At 39.9% G+C, this 21,616-nt stretch overlaps 1 long non-coding RNA gene across 1 annotated transcript in view; it reads right to left on the bottom strand.

The window, feature by feature from the left end:
* Positions 1-17,650: 17,650 nt before the first annotated feature.
* Positions 17,651-21,616, bottom strand: part of LOC308339092 — a 17,608-nt gene continuing 13,642 nt past the window's right edge. Inside the window, exons 3-4 of the long non-coding RNA XR_013966457.1 lie at positions 20,261-20,366; positions 17,651-18,497 (exon numbers count right to left, since the gene is read on the bottom strand). This is a non-coding gene — a long non-coding RNA (uncharacterized lncRNA). The remainder of the gene's footprint in view (positions 18,498-20,260; positions 20,367-21,616) is intronic.

Raw genomic sequence — 21,616 nt, 5'->3', positions numbered from 1 at the left:
TGATAGAGGAGTGAGAGGCAGAGAGAAGGCGACGATGTTGCCACAGATGTAAAGCCCAGAAGCAAGAAAAAATACATGTGTAAACAAAGGAAATGTTGACAGCTACAACCAACGACTGTACTATGAACCCTCACTTATTCATTCAACAATATTTATTAGTACTAACCATATGCTAGTTACTTATGTTAGCGCTTGGGGTGGGGGTATAGTAGCGTACAAAACCAACTCCCTGACCCCCAGAAGTTTATATTCTAGTGGGGAGGAGATATTCTGAAATTTTCAGTGCATTAATTCTAGTTGTATTTGTATTTTCACCATCCCTAATTATGGTATGAAATCTCAAACCTTATTATAGCAATATTTTAGAAGAGTAAAGTTATCAGGAACCAAATAGTGAAGAAATTCCAGAGTCACAGCCTAAAGACAAAAAAGTTCTTCTGACCACCAAGCAGAAAAGAATTCCAATGCTCTGTTGAATTCTGCTTTACTCAATACCACAGAGTTCCAAATTAAATTCTGTAGGTAGTGCTGGGAATATTGAAGGTATAGTCTTTAACCTTAAGTCAACGACTGCATGGTCAAATGGCAGGTTTAAAATTGAAGCAGGTGGAGGTTGGGGGGTGGTGTGCTCGCGCGCGCATGCGCAACCACACTTTGCTCCTAGGAACAGAAGCTCCTCCTACTCCTTGTCCTCCTTCCTCCCTCCAGCAACCTCCAGGGACTTGTGACATCTATTAGAATTCACTGTCACGGGGCCTTCATGCTTACAATTTCCATAAATCCTCTCTGGATCATCAACAACCCTCACAGGGGGCAGGGAGATGGGAAGGGGTGGTTGGTGGCTACACAGCATGGCTCAAAGGGCCAGTGCCTCCCAAGAGGCCTTAGTAGCTGCTCTGGATGGGACTGAAAGCAGCTCTTTGTTTGCTGTAACACTCTGGAGCCAACTGTGGCTGCCTGTCCTGCCATGGCTTTTAGAGAGTTTGTATAATCGTGGAAGCATATGAAAATCTAAGCCAGGGCTGGAAAGAGACCACAGAATCTTCAGGAAATGAGGGGAACTAATATTTATTTTATGCTGTGTAATTCTCCGGGGAATCTTGCAAGACTCTGTATCTCATTTAATTCTCACCACACCCCTCTGAAGCGAATGATACTGTCCCAGTTCTATGAATGAAGATATTAAATCACCTCATACAACACCAGTAGTAAGTCATAGATTCAGAATTTGAAGCCAAGTACTATCAAATTCATGGGGAATCAAAATGTCTCGGGCTTTGTGTTACTGAAAAGTTGGTTAAGTGGTTCACAAACACAGCATGATATAATATTGAGTCACATATTAGGAACGTTATTCCCCTTTAAATTCGTTTTCATTTCTTCTGATTATATCGAGGAGAAAGTATGTCTTTAACACCTGTTTAACTCTTATCTCTGGTTTTAAGAGAGAGCCACAGGCTTTAGATCCAGAGACTTCAGTAGGCAAAAATATTCAGCTAGAGCTTAATAACACTGTGCTTTTATTGAATTTATTTATATTTTCTTCTACTACATTGAGGCCTGTGATGCTCGTTTTCATTTATAGTAGTAATAGAAAGTAGATCTCATTGATTAAGCTCAGGAACTCTAGCATCATACTATTCAGGTTCATCTACTTACTAGCTGTTAGATCTTGGACATTAAGTAAACTTCAGTCTCCTCACTTGTGAAATAGGTTTAATAGTCATATTTACATAGGAGGTTAATGTGTGGACTCAATGAGATATTGCATATTCGGCACTTAGAAAAATATTCAAAATACACTGTTGCTCAATAAATGTTAGTATTATGAAGTTTAGGGGAAAATGAGCTGATTTTTAAAAAGGATTTTATTTATATGAGAGAGAGAGAGAGAAAGCAAGGGACAGAGCTTGAGCATGGGGGAGGGACAGAGGGAGAGGGAGAAGCAGACCCCCTGCTAAGCAGGGAGCCCTGACAGACACAGGGATCCTGGTTCAATCCCAGAACCCTGGGATCACAACCGGAGCCAAAGGCAGATGCTTAACCAACTGAGCCACCCAGGTACCCTGAAAATAAGCTGATTTAAATCAGGATTTCTCACCTTTGGCACTGCTGACATTGTGGACCAGACAATTCTTTGTTGTGGGAGGCCACGTTGTGTATTATAGGATTTGTAATAGCCTTCCTGCCCTCTACCTACTAGATGCCTGTAGCACCCAGTAGTGAAAAAATGTCTCCAGACACTGCCACACGTCCTCACAGGGGCAAAATAACCCTCGGTTACTACTGATTTAAAAGAAAATACTAGGTAAAAATAGGACTTAGACATGACATGACTTAGACTTGACAAATATTTAAACATGTTATGAGAAAACCTGGAGTTTGAGAAACACTGCTCTACTACAGTGCTGTTCGAAATTTAATTATAAAAACCAGCAGTTACTATTTTTATCTGCAGGTTGACGACTATGCTCTAAGTTTCCTTTCAAAGTTGAAAGTATTCAAACAACTTAGAAGGAGCTGGGTTGTAAGTACATGAAATTTATCTTTATTTTTCTTTGACCGACTTCCTCTTCTCTTGCCTCCTCTTCCAGTCCGTCTGTTGCCCTACACACGCTTCTACACACATAACCGTGAACTGACAAGGCAGCGTCCTTTGTCCAGACTTCCTAGACCCCTCCTTCCCCAATCAGGGGTGCTTTTCTCTTCCCCCAAGACCCTATTCTCAGCTTTTGGAATACATGTAAAAATGTAATTGATACCATGTCAGATAGTATGCTTTCAGTTACTCACGGCAGAAAACTAAGCTATTTCTGGTTGAAACAATGAGGACATTTATTGGTCAACAGAAATGAAGTTTCAAAATTGGGAAGGTTTCAAGGTGGCCTTAATTCAGTGAATCCAGCTCCGTTTTTCTATGTTTCCCTTGAGTCTGCCTTTCTCTGTGTGCCAGCTTCATCCTCAATGTGGTGGGAAATTGACTATTATTACATTTTGGGACCTCACGCTCACGTCCAACCACATTTAGAAGACATTAGAAAAAAAAAAATTGTCTCTAGACATTCTCCAGAGACAGCCTCAGATTACTGAAAGTCAGCCTCAGATTTTTCAGCCTTGGAAGTTCTTTGCTTTTCATGATTAAGTGGCCGAAAAATTCTCTATCTCCAAAGCTCAGTAGTTTACTGGGTTACTGATACAGAAAATGAGATACTATAAGAGAAAGCATTCATAAACTGATATGTAATTATAAGGTATCTCCTCTTGGATCCTTTTTTTTTTTTAAGAATAGTAAATCTACTCAACAGGTCATTTATAGTAGAAATTATTGTACAATCTCATAGAACAACAATGGAGAATGAATGTCAAAGAAACCTCAAAACTGGTGCCTTCATAGGGCCAAATAGGTCTCAAGGAGACCTGATGGGTGATTCTAGACTCAAAACAGCTCCGGAGTCATCAGCAGCAGAATTTGTGAGCCTTATTATGCTCTGCATTGATACGGACTGGTTTACAATCAATGTTTCTACTTTTTCCCATTCTGCCACCAACCGACAATTTGTTTCTTTGTTTCTGCATTTATAATTCAGATTGCCAGGATGGCGGCAATGATTGGCTTAGCCAGTAACTCATCCATTTTTGGACTATACCCTTTACCCAGGCCACATCAGAGGCCACTGGCTACCTTGTGGGGAGAATGCTCTTGATTTCCATGATTAATAATGTCTCTCAAAGTCTAAATGAATGTCATTTCACAGCACACAACGTGTGTTTGCACAAATAAATTTAAATCAATTTAAATTTGATTTAAATAAATGAAAAGAAGGCACTATTATATGAAGAATCAATGCTCTAGTTAGACTATAAATTTAATGCAATTCTCTACCCAACAAATGTACCAATAAAATTCAGTTTTCTCCAGGAAAACTGAAATGTGCATGTTTAGCCAGGGAAATTCTAAAAAGGATAATGGGTGGAGGGAGCAGATTATCAGAAGTTAAAACATTATAAAGATATAATGTTTAAAAGCTTGAAAAGGGGCGCCTGGATGGCTCAGTGGGTTAAGCTTCTGCCTTTGGCTCAGGTCATGATCCCAGGGTTGGGTCCCTGGAATCGAGCCACGCATCAGGCTCTCTGCTCAGCAGGGAGCCTGCTTCCCCCTCTCTCTCTCTGCCTGCCTCCCTGCCTACTTTGTGAGATCCTTTGTGATCTCTCTCTCTCTGTCAAATAAATAAGTAAAATCTTTAAAAACAAATAAATAAATAAATAAATGCTGTAAAAATAAGCTAGATCAATGGAAGAGAATAGAAAGAAAAGATATAGACAAAAAATATATACAGTGAACGCGAGAAGAATGGATTATTCAGTAAATGATACTGGGACAACTGGATAGCCATCAGAAAAATCTTGGATCTCTACCTTCCTTAATTTTTTATACCACAGTAAATTTCAAGTGGCTCCAAGATTTAAACATAACATTGAATCCATAAAAATGCTAGAAAAAAAACATTAAAAAAATTTTTTTATAATCTCCTCAGGGAGAAAGCCCTTCCAAGCTTGACATGACTCCAAGATCCAAATCCACCGGTTCACAGCAGAACTGACAAATTTGATACATGAAAAAAATTTCCAATCATGAAAAATATTAATAACCAAAGGTTTGAATTGACAAATCAGAGTGAATATTTACAACATATTTCAGATGTACTGTATGTTTCTTTGCTTTATAAACGGCTCTTAAAATTCAATAAGAACAAGATCACAAGACAATTTTTTAAAATAGGGTAAAATAAACTTTAAGAGGATACTCTGCAACTGTTAGATAAATGTGGCAGATCTATCTGATCTGATTTTAATTGACCTTTCAGGGTTTCAGGGGCACCTGCGTGGCTAGTCAGTAGAGCAGGGGATCCTTGATCTGAGGGTCATGAGTTCACACCCTGTGTTGGGCATAGAGATTACTTAAAAGAAAAAAAAGTTTAAAAAAAGTAATACATAAGTATTATTATTATTATTATCTTCCAGATATATTAGGGGGAAAAACCAAAGCACAGAAAAATAATGTGGTAGTCTATCATTTGTTTAAAAAAAAGAGGAGGGGAGGTATTTAAAAGACCACATTATCCATTTCTTTATCGTTGCTAAAACAAATTACCACAAATTTAGTGGGCTAAGACAACACAGATTTATTATTTTACATTTCTGGAGGTCAGAAGTCCAAAAGGGATTTCTCTGGGCTAAAATCAAGGTTTCACGAGGGCTACCTTCCTTTCGGAGGATCTAGGTGAGAATCCATTTCCTGGCCTTTTCCAGCTTCTAGAGTGTGCTCACAGTCCTTGACTCAAGCCCCCTTATCCCTCCAGTAGTTGTTTCTGTCATCACCTCTTGTTCTCTGACTCTTCTGTCTCTCTCTTCCATCTTTTAAGGATCTTTGTGATTATATTGGACCACCCAGATAATCCAGGATGATCTCCCCATCTCAAGACCCCTACTTTAGTATGATCTGTATATCCTTTTGCCATATAAGGTAACAACACAGTGTCAAAGAAACACCAGAACCATATTAAAGTGGTAAAATCAGATTTTATTCAGAACTATTGCAATGGAGGAAAATGATAGGGTATAGAAGTGAATAGTTCATGGATGAGTGGGGATTTATAGCCAGGGAGCAGGGAGGGGGTCGGTGAATTGAAAATCACTGCAAGGAAACATCAAAGGTAAAAGGGAATTTCTGGCTAAACCAACTTGACAGGATTATTACTCTAGGCAAGCCCTGGCGATCAGGCATCACGTGGGGAGCAGGGGAGGATAAGGAATTTGCTCAGGTATCTAGAAAGATTAGATATCAAGGGTGGGTGCCTAACTAAATTGACTTAGCAGTGTTCTTGCTAAAACTGGGCAATACAAAGACTAACACAGAAGCCTAAAGGTCAAAACCCGGTTGAGAAGATGGCTCTTAAAGTTTGATCAAGGAGAAAATCTTTGTCAGGAGTCTTAGGAGGTCTCCAGCCCCTAGGCTGGTTACAGACTGATCCAGGGCAACCCCTATTACCTGGCTCATGAAGTCGGAAGGTCATGAAACCACTACATCAGGCTTTTCATCTGGGTAGAGACAAAACTTATCAATTGGTCAAAAAATACTTACTGGAAAAATTTGTCAAAAATGGTTCAGCGAGTAACTTCAGCGTGTGAGGTTTGTCTCAGAAACAATCCTCTTGGCAGATGACTTGCACTTCCGGACAAAGGACTGGAGGCTATCCTGGAGAAGAGTGGCAGTTAGACTTTACCCACGTGCCAAAATCAAGAGGTTTCCAGTGTCTGTTAGTATGGGCTGATACATTTACCAACTGGGTAGAGGCCTTTCCGTGCAGGACTGTAAAAGCACAGGAAGTAATGAGGGTTTTGCCTCATGAAATAATACTTACATTTGGCTCGCCTAAGAGTGTGCAAAGTGATAACTGCCCCTCCTTCAAGGCTACTGTCATGCACGGGGTATCGAAGACCCTGGGAATAGACTATCTCTTACATCGTGCTTGGAGACCTCAATCCTCAAGAAAGGCAGAAAAAAAAAAAAATGTTATCCTAAAGAAACACCTGAGGAAGTTATCTCAGGAGACCCAGCTCTCTTGGACTTCAACCCTCCCTGTAATGTGAATCGGAATAAGAAATACTCCAAAAATTCAAGGACTTGGTCCATATGAGCTGTTATATGGACATCCCCTCCTAACCAGTGATTTTCTATTTGACCCAGAAACAGATGCCCAAATTAAACATAGGATACCTTTAGCTCAGTTTCAGCAACAACTACAACAACTGTCAAATAGCCACAGGGAAAAGGAACTCTTATATATCAGCTGGGGAATCTAGCCCGGGAATCCACTAATCCCCCTTCGATGGAAGAAATATAGGAAAGACCATATCCTGTCATTCTCTCTATTCCCACTGCTGCTAAAATTTCAGGTCTCAAGTCCTGGATTCATCATTCCCATATTAAGAAGTGGATATCGGTCCTCGACAGTCCTGCTGGTGATCCTCCCACTTATTCCTGTGAGCCTATACAAGACCTCTGTTTAACGTTCAAAAAACAAGGCAGGTGAGCCTAAGAGCCATGATTTTGGGGTTACTTTTACTATGGAAAAATATACATATGGGGCCATGACAGAATGTTCTATTTTAACCTCTCAGACCATTAATGTAACTGGAGGGGAACCCTCACATGTCCAATGCTGGTCTAACTGCTCCTTGCCTATTGGTCCCATAGTATGGAAAAAGAAAAATACTGTTATTTACTGACATGAAACGGCCAACACTGTCCGTTTCACCAATTTAACAGATCGATCCTGCAAGTAAAATAAGAATTATACCATACAGTTGGCCACTAGTATGTTAATGGTTGCAGGAAAATACACCTGTATAAAAATGCAAAAAGGATCTCCTGATACTGCCTATCAAAGTTCCTTTCCCACTAAGATCCCTGTAAACCAAACCCTGTGAAACTGTTGGCTACGTATTTTCGGATACATATGGCTCTAAATATCAAGAATCAACCTCAGTTTTGTGTTGCCAGCAGTAACTCCCCCACAAAGCTTGCTTTTCGACAGCCTGGTATGTGTGGGGGCCACCCTGGCCGAAATTTTGCAACTCAGCAAGAGCCTTGCTACTCAGTTTCAGGATCCTTCCCTGCTGGACAGGGCCCCAGTTCGCCTAGAGCATATAATCCAAGCCAAGTGCATGTGCATGGCCAGCAGTGAGCCTACTACTCATGCAACTTTACACCTCCCATCCCCACTTAGTAACTTACACCTACCTAGAGGATGGACCTTGTTTTGTGCTGGTACGGCTGTTGGGGAAACAGCAGCCTTGGCCCTCTCCCTGATGGGACGGCCAGCACGTGGGAAAATCTTACATTGTGAGGTAAAACAAACGGTCTGCCTGCTCAGCTGAACCTTAAATGACACGTCCCAACCATTAAATGCTCTAGATGAAGAACTTAAGCGAAGTTAGGGCAGGATTTCTAGAAAATCAGGCAACCATTGACTACTGCTTCAGCATCACTTGGGTTGTAAAAAGAGTCTCCACACATGTGCTGTTTTAATATAACTGGCAATTGCTGTAAAGTCTCACAATTAATAAATGACATTTGCGCCCAACTGGACAAAATCAGGGTCTCTCTTGGATTGTTCAGTTGGCTTGGAGAGCTGGGTCAATATTTCAGAGATGCCATTTTGCTGGTGGGAATAATCATTGGTCTTTGTTTTTCTGTCTGTCTTTGTTGATGCCTGCGTCTCCTCATACCTTGCAGCATCTCTCTGGAGCCATACCATGGACCTCTTGACCAACCCCTGGGTGTACTCTGACTGCTGTACCCTCATGCCATCCCTTCTCAGCTGGAAGTAGCAAGAGTGGTCACCGTCCCATTCCTTAATGGCAGTTAGTGTTCCTGTGGGGGAGGGGAGAACGAATAGGGAACTGGTGGGGAGAGAGAGACAGGGAGCTATGTGATTAGGCTTGCAGAAATCCCTTGGGGCACCTGGGTGGCTCAGTGGGTTAAGCCTCTGCCTTCCGCTCAGGTCATGATCTCAGAATCCTGGGATCAAGGCCGGCATCGGGCTCTCTGCTCAGCGGGGAGCCTGCTTCCCCCCGACTTCTGCCTGCCTCTCTGCCTACTCATGATCTCTGTCAGATAAATAAATAAAATCTTTAAAAAAAAAAAAAAGAACTCCCCAAAATGTGGAGGTGTGGGGAAACCAGAGATAAGGGAACAAACCCGACCACTCAGCCCTAGGTGTGTGGGGTGGGTGTCTTTTTATGATAATCACCTGCCACCAACAAATAACCAGATCCTAAAAAGGAAGTAAGCCATTGAAGGTGTTATCACTAGTCCTTGCTCAATGGTGATTATCAATAGAGATGTTAAAAGGATTTAAGTTCCATGGTTAGCTTTCTATAAAAGATCAACCCTAAAGGTCCTCAGTGGCAACCCTGTTGGGACCCCTCTCACTCTCAAGAGCTTTTTCCCCGCATCCTTGCTTAATAAACTTCCATCACTTTACTCAAAAAAAAAAAAAAAAAGTCTTAGGAGACAAACCAAAAGAGACTCTTAATCATAGCAAACAAACTGAGGGTTGATGGGAGGGAAGGGGGTAGGAGATGGGGTAACTGGGTGATAACATTAAGGAGGGTACATGATGTAATGAGCACTGGGTGTTACAGAAGACTGATGAATCACTGAACTGTATCTCTGAAACTAATATTATGTGTTAGTTAATTGAATTTATTTTGAAAAATATTTTATTTTTTATTTTATTTTGACAGAGAGAGATCACAAGTAGGCAGAGAGGCAGACAGAGGGGGAGGGGGAGGCAGGCTCCCTGCCGAGCAGAGAGCCCAACGTGGGGCTCGATCCCAGACCCTGAGATCATGACCTGAACCGAAGGCAGAGGCTTAACCTACTGAGCCATCCAGGTGCCCTTAATTGAATTTAAATAAAAAAGAACAAATCTTTAAAAAGAGTCTTAGGTTCCAGGGATTAGGATACGGACACCTTTGTGGGGGGGGTCATTATTTTGCCTGCCACACCATGAAAACTGAAAAACTATTGTGAGCAATAAAATCATTCATTAGAGTAGCTGACTATAAAATTAATATGAAGAAAAGTAATATCCCATCCACCTAGCAACCAAAATGACAAAAACATAGAAATATATAAATGATCTTGATTATGCAAGAAAAATGGTAAAATGTCATTGGGGAGAGCAAATATCAACCTGGGCATCAGAAGAAAGAAAGATAATTATTTTTCAGTGTCTCTGCTTTTACATCATTTAAGTTATTTTATAGCCATCTGCTGCTAAACAAATCAATCTGATCTTGTCACTGCCTATTCAAAATCTTGTATTAGTTTTTTTGGTTATTGGTGGTGTTGCTAATTATTGGAATTGTATTTCTGGGTTGCTTTTTGTTTTTGTTGTCAATTATCTAGCTCCCTTTTCCTGTTTGGGGAGAACCTTCTATTGTGTATGGTTTCGATAGGACTCAGTTCCCCATCTTTTATCATGGAAACCGAAAGGGAAAGAAATTGCATCCTCCCAACCAGGGCATTGGTTCTGAAGGTGGTTACACTAAAACCATGGGACACGCAGATCTATTCAGGGAACCTGCAGAATCATCCCGCCCGCGCTGGCGGAGGTGGGCTCCTGCCAGTCTGACTGAAAAACAGCTGTTATACTGTGTGTTTTTGACCTGTTGGGAACTCCTTGGTTTTCTTCTGTTTCCCAGATCTTACCTTCAGCCTCCTGCTGATTTTGTGAGTCCCTCAGCTTGTGTAATAATGTTCTTTCCTCCAATTTCTTGTAACAAAAAGCTCGACTCCAGTTATCAGTTAAACCTCCACAAAAACACACACCTCCCTCTTAGCAAATCATACAAGGCCCCACTTTTTTTTTTTTTTTGTAGATTTCTCTCTTATCTACCTCATCCCCAGGACATACCTGGATTTTCCATAATTTCCCAAACATGCTATGCTTTTTTACTCCGCCGTAATTATTGAGAATGCTTTCTTTCCCAGAGAGGCAAGTACTTTCTGAGCTTTTTTTTTTTTTTAAAGATTTTATTTATTTATTTGACAGAGAGAGAAATCACAAGCTGGCAGAGAGGCAGGCAGAGAGATGGGGGGAAGCAGGCTCCCTACTGAGCAGAGAGCCTGATGCGGGGCTGGATCCCAGGACCCTGAGATCATGACCTGAGCCAAAAGCAGACAGATGCTTAACCCACTCAGCCACCCAGGTGCCCCACTTTCTGGGCTTTTAATACCCACTTAATTCAACTATAATTTCTCTGAGGTGTCCCTTGGCAGTACTTTTTCTCCTACTTCTATAGTCTACTACAATATGTATCATATTACATTTGAATTATTCGAACTATTTTGTATCAGGCTAAGAGGTCCTAGGGAAGGGCCGCCCATGGGGGCCTGGTTCAGCACACAACATTTTGGGGTTCCTTAATAAATATTAGTAGGCTGGGTGGGGGATGGGATAACTGGGTGATGGGCATTAAGGAGAGCACGTGATGTGATAACCACTGGGTGTTATACGCAACTGATGAATCACTGAACACTACGTCAGAAACTAATAATGTACTATGTGTTGGCTAACTGAATTTAAATGAAAGAATAATAGTATTTTTTTAAAAAAATCAAATAAATATTAGTTGACTGAATGAAATTAGTTAAATGCATTTTTGATAGTCAAGGTCATTATGACTACAACCACCTTTTTCTGGTCTATTTCACTGTAGCCCTTCAGTGTCATGAAAGGTTACAGGATGATTTGTTCCTTTAAGAATATATTTAATATTTGGGGCGCCTGGGTGGCTCAGTTGGTTGAACGGGCCGATTCTTGATTTCAGCTCCAGTGGTGGTGGTGGTGGTAGTCTCCGGGTTGTAGCCACTGGGTCCTGGGATCTAGCCTCCTGTCAGGATCTGAGCTCAGTGCAGAGTCTGCTTGTCCCTCTCCCTACCCCTCTGTTCCTCTACCACCAGCAGCGCACATGCTCTATCTCCTTATCTCTCAAATAAATAAACAAATAAATAAATATACATACTTATTATTATTATTAAAAATAATTATTACTATTAAAAATATACATATTATTTTTATTTTATATTATTATTATAAATAAACAAATAAATAAATACACATACTTATTATTATTATTAAAAATAATAATAATTATTAAAAATATACATACTTATTATTGACAGCTTAAAAATGGCTTCCACGTTCATTTCCTTTTTAAAAAAATTTTTTAGTAATCTCTATGCTTAACGTGGGACTTGAATTCATGACCCCCAAGATGGAGCGTCACAGGCTCTACTGACTGAGCCAGCCAGGTGTCCATATATATATATATATATTTTTTTAAGATTTTTATTTATTTATTTTATAGACAGAGATCACAAGTGGGCAGAGGGGCAGTCAGAGAGAGAGGAAGGGAAGCAGGCTCCCTGCTAAGCAGGGAGCCGGATGCGGGGCTTGATCCCAGGACACTGGGATCATGACCTGAGCTGAAGGCAGAGGCTTTAACCCACTGAGCCACCAGGCACCCCTATACATATATTTTTGTTACAACCATGTGCGGTAAGGCAGGGTAATAATTTCCAGGGAGATAGAGTAACTCTTCTAAGATTACATGATGTATAAGCGGCAATAATGATAATACAATTAATAAAAGAAAAACGTAAAATTTACTTAACACTTACCATATCCAAACACTTTTTTTACTTGCTGTGTGTGGTTTGACCCTCTTACTATTACCATGTCTGCTGTATGGATGGAGAAACTGAGGTTCCCAGTTAGTAATCGTAAAGCTGATATTTAAACCAGATCTGCTGAAATGGAATCAGTTTTCCAAATCATTATCCCACACTGGTAATTGTTTTTAAAGATTTATTTATTTGAGGGCGCCTGGGTGGCTCAGTGGGTTAAGCCTCTGCCTTCAGCTCAGGTCATGATCTCAGGGTCCTGGGATCGAGGCCCTCATCGGGCTCTCTGCTCAGTGGGGATCCTGCTTCCGCCTCTCTACTTGTGACCTCTCTCTCTCTCTCAAATAAATAAATAAAATCTTTTAAAAAAAAGATTTATTTATTTGAGATAAATAAGGGGGTAAGAAGAGGGGAAGGGGGAGGGACAAGCAGGCCCCTCACTGAGCTCACAGCTAACATGGGACTTGATTCCAGGACCCCAAGACCACCGCCTGAGCTGAAACCAGGAGTCCGACGCTTAACGGGCTATGACACCCAGAGGCCACTACACTGGTAATTTTATTGTAATCTCCTGCTGGCTCCGAATGATGATACTTTATGGCCTCGTATAGCTTCTTTTTGTGCTATTTTCTTGTTACCATGCTCATTCACTACTTAGTATCTGTTCTGGGGAAACCAGGCAAGTAAATTTGGTGTTAGGCCTAAAATTCGGAGGACATGGATGACTATCTGTGGATTTTGTACCATCGTTTATGGGAAGACCTTCTTTTGTTTGTTTACTTATTGATTCTCCATTATATTCTATTTAATAAAAGTCCCAGAAAAGTACCCCTTCTCAAACAGTTTTATTTGAGTTCACTCATGCTATTGACCTGAAAACAAGGTTCTGTGACTAGTCAGTGGGGTGTGGGAGTGGCAATTATCTGGAAGACATAATCTGTTTTTTAGTACTTTGGCTCATCCACCTGAACAAAAGAGACACTGGCCCAGTGAACCTACCACAGACCGTTTCTGCCGTCGTAAACTGCTTCAACAGAAGTAAATGGCTGAAATGATAAATGGATATACCTTGCCGAAGAAGCAGAGCTCATAGCTTCAGAAAAACTGCTGAGCTCTAGAACTCTCGTTAGTAAATGCCCTCTTGAAGGGTTAGTTCTTTTACCAATGAATATTTCTTTACTCCCACTTTTTTTTTTAAGATTTTATTTATTTATTTGACAGAGATCATAAGTAGGCGGAGAGGCGGGCAGAGAGAGAGGAGGAAGCAGGCTCCCTGCTGAGCAGAGAGCCTGATGCGGGGCTCGATCCCAGGACCCTGAGATCATGACCTGAGCCGCCGAAGGCAGAGGCTTTAACCCACTAAGCCACCCAGGCACTCCCTCTTTACTCCCACTTCTTTTCATTTTTTTAAAAGATGTTATTTATTTATCTGACAGAGATCACAAGCAGGCAGAGAGAGAGGAAGGGAAGCAGGCTCCCTGCCGAGCAGAGAGCCTTACATGGGGCTTAATCCCAGGATCCTGGGATCCTGACTTGAGCCGAAGGCAGAGGCTTTAACTCACCGAGCCACCCAGGCGCCCCTCTTTTCTTTTTATTATGTATTCTTATTTATGTATGTATCACTCTCTCTCTCTCTCTCTCTCACACACACACACACACACACAAAGTCCAGAGAGCTTAGATTTGCCTACATTACTGGCAATAGAGAAAAGTCCACTTTTAGTACATGTACCAACCAAAACAGCACAATAATGACCTTGCAGGAGTCTTCATGTAATTTCTTTCCAAAGGATGTTTAAGAATCTGATTTCACTCATTCAGTTCATTCCATGCACATTAACTGAGTACTTGCCGTATGTCCAGCGTTCTATAGATATTAAATATCTGTCGTGAACAAGATCAGTATGGTTCCTACCCTCACCGATATCACATGTCTTATCGGGCAGCTTCATTATATAATCAACTTTTATTTTTAATTTATAACCCAAGGTTACCATAAAATATTACCTGTAAAACTTCTATAGCAATGTGAAACTTCCTAAATATACTTTCTCAAAAACTACAGGGTCAAATGAAATCATGGGATTTTAGTGCTAAAATACATTTTAAAATAGGCATATACCATGCTCTTCTGCTGTCTTAAATTTTATAAGGTATGGTATTAGTTTCCTATTGCTGCTGTAACAAACTTCATGGCTTAAGAAAACACAGCTTTATTATATGACAGGCTAGAGGTCAGAATGGGTTTCACTAGGGCTATAATCAAGGTATCAGCAGGGCTGGGTTCCTTCTGGAGCCCCTGGGGAGAAACTAGAAGCTGCCTATATTCCTTGGCTTGTGTCTCCATTTCTTCATTTTCAAAGTACAGCACCACTTTGTAAACTGTGCTGAAATTATGGAAATGACATCAGTTTTTTTCTTTTCAGCATTTTCTGATGGAAATGTTTTCCTTTTATAATATGAAAAAAAAAAGAAAATTCATAAGGTCTGTTCGGAAAACAGTTTAAAGTTCTGTGCAGCTGGAGTGTAACTGCATGGAACAAACAGATCAGTAGAAATTGAGGTTATTCCGATATCTGGTTGGAACCAAACCAAGTCTAATTTAGTAGCCTGGGTCATGATCTGAGCCTGATCTGATGAGCAACGGGGAACGATGGGGGATTTGTAAGCACATGATTGCCAATCAGATTCGTAATTTTAAAAGAAGCTTTAACAGGGCTCCTGGGTGGCTCACTCGGTTAAGCATCTGCCTTTGGCTCAGGTCATAACCCCAGGGTCCTGGGGTTGCCCCGCATCGGACTCCCTGCTCAGTGGGAAGTCTGTTTCTCCCTCTCTCTCTGACCCTGTCCCCTGCTCAAGCTCTCTCCCACTCACTCTCTCTCTCTCTCAAATAAATGAATAAAATCTTTAAAAAAATAAATAGAAGGTGTAATGATAGATTTTATTAAAATAAGATAAACTTTACCGCTATTTTGTAATTCCCCCATTTAAATTCACAAGGCATAATTTAGTTGTTTCTATTGCTGACTTATCCCGTTTCTTCATACCAGCAGGGCAAATAATTACACAAATTTTATTTGAAGTATAGTTGACACACAATGTTCCATTAGTCTCAGGTGTACAACATCGTGATTTGACAAGCTCATCACAAGTGTAACTACCATCTGTCATCATATAACACTATCACAATACCATTGACTATATTCCCTAGGCTGTACTTCTTTATTCCCATGACTTATTCATCCCATAACTGGAAGCCCGTATCTCCCACTCCTCTTGACCCATTTTGCCCCTCCTCCCACTCCTGTCCTCTTTGGCAACCATCAGTTTTTTTCTATCTGTTTGTTTGTTTTGTTTTTTAGATTCCACAAATAAGTGAAATCATATAGTATTTGCCTATCTCTGTATGACCTATTTCACTCAGCATAATACCCTCCAGGTCCATTCATTTATCACAAATAGCAAAAAAAAAAAACCAACAAAAAAAACAACATTCTTTTTTATGGCTGAGTTATATTCCATTACACACCCCCCCCCCCACATTTACCTTATCCATTCATCTGTTGATGGATATTTGAGTTGTTTCCATATCTTGGCTATTATATATAATGCTGCAACAAACATAGAGGTGCATCTATCTTTTCAAATTAATGTTTCTGTTTTCTCTGGGTAAATACTCATTTTTTTTCTTTTTTTGTTTTTATTTATTTTGGGGGGTAAATACTCACTAGTGGAATTATTGGATCATATAGTAATTCTATTTTTAATTTTTTGGGGAATCTTCGTGCTGTTTTCAGAGTGGCAAAAGCAATTTACATGCGCACCAACAGTTGCATGAAGGTTCCTTTTTCTCCACTTCCTTGCCAACAGTTGTTATTTCTTGTATTTTTTATTCTAGCCATTCTGAGAAGTATAAAGTGATATCTCACTGTGGTTTTGATTTGCATTTCCCTGATGATGGATGATGTTGAACATCTTTTCATGTGTATGTTTGCCATTTGTATGTCTTCTTTGGAAAATGTCTATTTGGGTCCTCTACCCATTTTAATTAGATCATTTGTTTTGGGGTGTTCACACGTATAATTTTTATATATTTTGGATACTACCCCTTTATTTGATAATTCATTGCAAATATCGTTTCCCATTAGTTTTGTTGGTGGTTTTCTTCACTGTGCAAAACTTTTGGTGTAGTCCCAATAGATTATTTTTACTTTTGTTTCCCTTGCTTTAGAAGATATATCTAGAAAAATGTTTCTATGACCAATGTCAAAGAAATTACTGCCTATGTTTTCTTCTAGGAGTTTTATGGTTTCAGTTCTCATATTTAGGTCTTCAGTTCATTTTCTTTTCTTTTTTTTTTTTAAAGATTTTATTTATTTATTTGTCAGAGAGTGAGAGGAGCGAGAATGAGCACAAGCAGACAGAGTGGCAGGCAGAGGCAGAGGGAGAAGCAGGCTCCCTGCCGAGCAAGGAGCCAGATGCGGGACTCGATCCCAGGACGCTGGGATCATGACCTGAGGCGAAGGCAGCCGATTAACCAACTGAGCCACCCAGGTGTCCCTTCAGTTCATTTTCTAAAAAGATTTTATTTATCTACTTGACAGAGAAAGAGAGAACACAAGCAGAGGGAGCAGCAGGGAGAGGGGCAAGTAGGCTCCCCACTGAGCAGGGAGCCCGACGCAGGATTCGATCCCAGAGCCCTGGGATCATGATCTGAGCAGAAGGCAGCCACTTAACTGACTGAGCCACTCGGGCATCCCTGGTCTTTAATTCATTTGGAGTTTCTTTTTGTGTTTGGTGTAAGGAAGTAGTCCAGCTTCATTCTTTCGAATGTAGCTGTCCAGATTTCCCAGCGGTATTTACTGAAGAGGCTGTCCTTTCCCCATTGTACATTCTTGACTCCTCTGTCATAGATTAATTGACCATGTAGGCGTGGGTTTATTTCTGAGGTCTCTATTCTGTTCCATTTATCCATGTGTCTGTTTTGGTGCCACAACCACACTCTTTTGATTATTACAGCTTTGTAGCTAATCATTCCATTTTTTAAAAAAGTTATTTATTTATTTATTTGATAGAGAGAGATCTCAAGTAGGCAGAGAGGCAGGCAGAGAGAGAGGAGGAAACAGGCTCCCCACTGAGCAGAGAGCCCGATGCGGGGCTCGGTCCCAGGACCCCGAGACTATGACCTGAGCCAAAGGCAGAGGCTTAACCCACTGAGTCACCCAGGCGCCCCTAATCATTCCATTTTTAATTCACTTTTCGATGCTATGAAGATAAAGTACTTATTTTGTACACTTATGGAAAAATAAGTACAAATAACAAAGGGCATCTGATTGGTATTTAAACACGACCATTTCAAGTGAACCAAATTTTCTGAATAGACAAACTTTTATCAATCAGCAAACCTTTATTGTTCATTAGCCCCAGTACTCCATCATATGATATAGTATCTTCTTGGCCTTTGGCCGAGGGAAAATAGTCGTGCTGACTCGGTTTGATTCTGACCAATAGGATCTGCAGGGGGCAGATTTTCAGAAACACTATAGGGATCAGCAGGAGCTGTTGGGGGATGAACTCATTGCGTGAGATCTCTGCTTCCCTCCCTGTCCCCAGACATACGGATCACAAAGGGAAACTCCTTACTTATCTATTTTATGGCATGTATTGGGTTTTGTGTGAGAATAATTTGAGAGAAAAACTTAGGTTTGAAAATCTTGGAAAATGCTATACCAATCCATTTTTAAGGGCGACATATTGGAAGCTGTGGGTTCTCAGCTTATTTTGAAATAATGGGTAAACCATTCCATAGCTATGGTTTTACACCCTCCTTAGGTCTGTACATACACACCACCCTCTGTGCCTCATAATACATCCAGCCTGGTAGGAGGTAAGACTTTAAGGTTCCTTCCAAGGGCATGGCACCTATTTCAAATATTTAGTTACTAAGGAAAATTAGTGACTAAATATCAGATCCCTTCATAATTACTACCTAATTATCTAGAAAAAATTGTTTCATATAATTGACTTACTTCTACTAGAAGCAGTTTGCTCTCATGACCTAGGCCAGCAAACATGAGTTATTACAGTTGCTTTGAACAAACTATATGGTTTATAATTGCTAGCTTTAAAATTACCCAATATACTTTCTTGAATGTCAGTAGCAAAGTATAAGCAAAACAAAAACTGGAGTTATTTCTCTTTTCTGGCAAAAGTAGTCCTCTTCTTATCAAATGGTACCCTGAAAGAAGAAAAGCAGCTTAATTACTTTTCAATATATTAATAGAATTCTATTATCTTGTTGAAGAGTGTATCTTGTAATAGAACCTACTCAGTACGTTTTACTTTTAAAAAACTGACCAATGACTGTCAAATAAGAATTAACTGAGTTCTACTTAAGATTAACTCTCCTAATAATTAGACTCAATTTTAATTTCCTTTTTTTTTTTAAGACTTTATTTATTTGACAGAGAGAGATCACAAGTAGGCAGAGAGGCAGGCAGAGAGAGAGAGGAGGAAGCAGGCTCCCTGCCGTACAGAGAGCCCGATGCGGGGCTCGATCCCAGGACCCTGGGATCATGACCCGAGCCGAAGGCAGAGGCTTTAACCCACTGAACCACCCAGGTGCCCCTCAATTTTAATTTCTTAAAATAGCCTGGTCAGTCAATGAAAAATCAAGCCCACAGCTAGTGTTAAATATGAAACTATCTTTAAGTTCCTATTTAGTTGCATGAAAGAAACACCATTTTAATTTTTTTAAATGAAATAGCATTATTATTAGTTAATATCAAGATTGCTTTCACAAGGGGGAGCCTGGTAGCCCAATGGGCTAAGTGTCCAGCTCTTGATTTTGGCTCAGGTCATGACGTCAGGGTTTTGGAATGGAGCTCCACATCAGGCTCTGCCCTCAGTGGGGAGTCTGCTTCTCTCCTCCTTCTCCCTCTGCTCCCTCCCTACTCGCTTGCACACACATGTGCACGTGCACTCTCTCTCTCATAAAAATAAATAAATCTTTTTAAAAAGACCGCTTTCACAATACAATACATAGTGTATTGATGGATTACATCAATATCACTACAACTCAAACTTTACCTTTTCTTAACATCTATGCAGATGGAACCACATTTCAAACAGGAAATGTCACATTTCTAAAAATATCAATTCATAGCAGTCAGATGACAGAAAAGGACCAGGCACTACGATCAGGCATTGAAACTAAGTAGAGCTACATCTTTCCTATTTCTTTGTCAATAACAGTGACTTTTGTTTTTATTTCCAAAGACTGCTTATGGACAGTAGTGAAGGAATAATAGCAGAGCCGGAACTGGCTTTTCCTTGTGCCATATGATTTTAGGGAAGTCAGTGCCGCCATCTGTGACTTCAATAGTTTCTCTTTGAAAGAAATGATATTAAGCATAGGATTAATCCAAGTTACAAGACTTCAGGAGATGTTGGAAGAGACATTTGAGCAAGGTCCAAAGCTCCTTGGATATTATATCCAAGGATGTCTTTATTATACTTAAACATAAATATATAACATATGTACAATACTATGTAATATATACAAATATATAATATAATTATCTCTAAATCCTGGGATATACTTAAGTTGTTTCTTTATATTTCTATGGATACAAAAATATAGGGTCCTGGTGATATAAAAATGATAAGCATAATCTCTGTCCTTGAAGATCTTAGAAATAGGGGTCTTCTTCAGATTTTTTTTTTTTTAAGTAGGCTCCACACCCAACTTGGAGCTTGAATTCATACGCCGGCGATCAAGGGTCACAGGCTCTACTGACTCAGCCAGTTAGGCACCCCTATGGGTCTCATATAAACAAACGGTGCTTATAAAAAAAAAGCAAACAAAAAAATCTCATCATTTGGTTTCAGTCTCAACATTTTATAGATATGTTAGTTAATTATGGTATAGTCTAAGTTTTTTAAAACAAAGAGATCTAAAAATACAGTGGTCTAAAGAAAGTGTCATTTTCTCTCTCTCACCTAATAGTCCAAATAGGTCGTTCTGGGCTGGTAAAGAGGCTCTGCCATCTTCAATATGTGGCTTTTGTCTCTGGGTCCAAGCTGGGGGTTCTTGCCTGCACCATCACTTTTGTATCCAGACCAGAAGGTTAGAGGAAAAAACAAGTTGAAGGCATGCCAGTTTCTTTGAGGAAAAGATCTGGTTGTGGCAGACATCACTTCTCACATTCCACCGATCAGATTTAGAAAAATGGTTGCAATGAGCTGTAATAGTCCAGCTGGATGGCCTAGCAAAAACTTCAGTATTGTTATGAAAGGACCATCATCGGTCTCTGCGCTGTAGGTATGGTCAAGAGAGCTGATCAGAGTTATCTGGTTTTAGTAGTTCTAAGAAAGACGTTCCTCGGGAGCTAAGCCTCCAGACTGAGAAAATACACCTCAGAAAATGATTATAAGCATCTTGAAGATGAAACCTTGGGTGACCCCACCTCATACAATGTGTTGTTTGATGATCAATGATATGCATCAGGACCTTCTCGCTGATTCTTTAATTTGGGGAAGATATACACTCTTACAACTAATAAGATTATCTAGGAATTTGTTTTAAGGTGACCTGGAAATGGGTGGGTGAGGGAAGAAGCAAGCATATGTAAGTAAACATGTAAAAAATGAAGCAAGATTGATCATGAGTTATTAATTGTTGAAACTTCTGCATATGTTTTACCTTTTCTATATTATAAAGTTTGGAGAGTCAATAAATAATAATTGCATCCATACAGGGAACTGCAGATGTTGAAACCTGTTTCATAGATATTATTTTCGTAAGAATTGATTAAGTTCTGTAGAACGGTTAGCATTGTCCTCTACTTTGAAGAACACAAAACATGGAAGAGGTAAATCTACAAAAGCATTTATGAAATTCAGAATGCATGTTAAAACAAAAAGTTTAAAAGTACCTGACAACATATAACTTTATTTTCATTAACCTCTAACTTACATCCCTTTTAAGAATAAAATTATGTCATGTAATACAAGGGCATGTGCTAGGAAGAGAATAACATAATCTCTTGTGTTAGAATGTGCTGTAGTATAAAGAGAAAGAGCTTTGGAGTGAGAAAATCTGGGTAAGACCCTGCTCTACTCTACTAGCTGTGGGACTTGGACCATGTCACTTAATTTCACTGCATCTCCATTTTCCAATTTAACAAATGGCATTAATATTTAACGTGTTGGTTGTTATAAGGATACATTCATATAAATGTAACTATTATTATAAATAAGGAGATAGAAGTGCTCATTTTTCCCTTTATGGCTGAGGTTGCCGCAGTAGTGCTTTAAAGAAAAGAACTCTCTTGGGGCTCCAGGGTGGCTCAGTGG

Source organism: Martes martes (assembly GCF_963455335.1).
Source record: "Martes martes genome assembly, chromosome: 2".
Lineage (NCBI taxonomy): Eukaryota > Metazoa > Chordata > Mammalia > Carnivora > Mustelidae > Martes > Martes martes.
The sequence above is the reverse complement of the archived record's forward strand: the minus strand, read 5'-3'. Positions and strand labels throughout refer to the sequence as shown.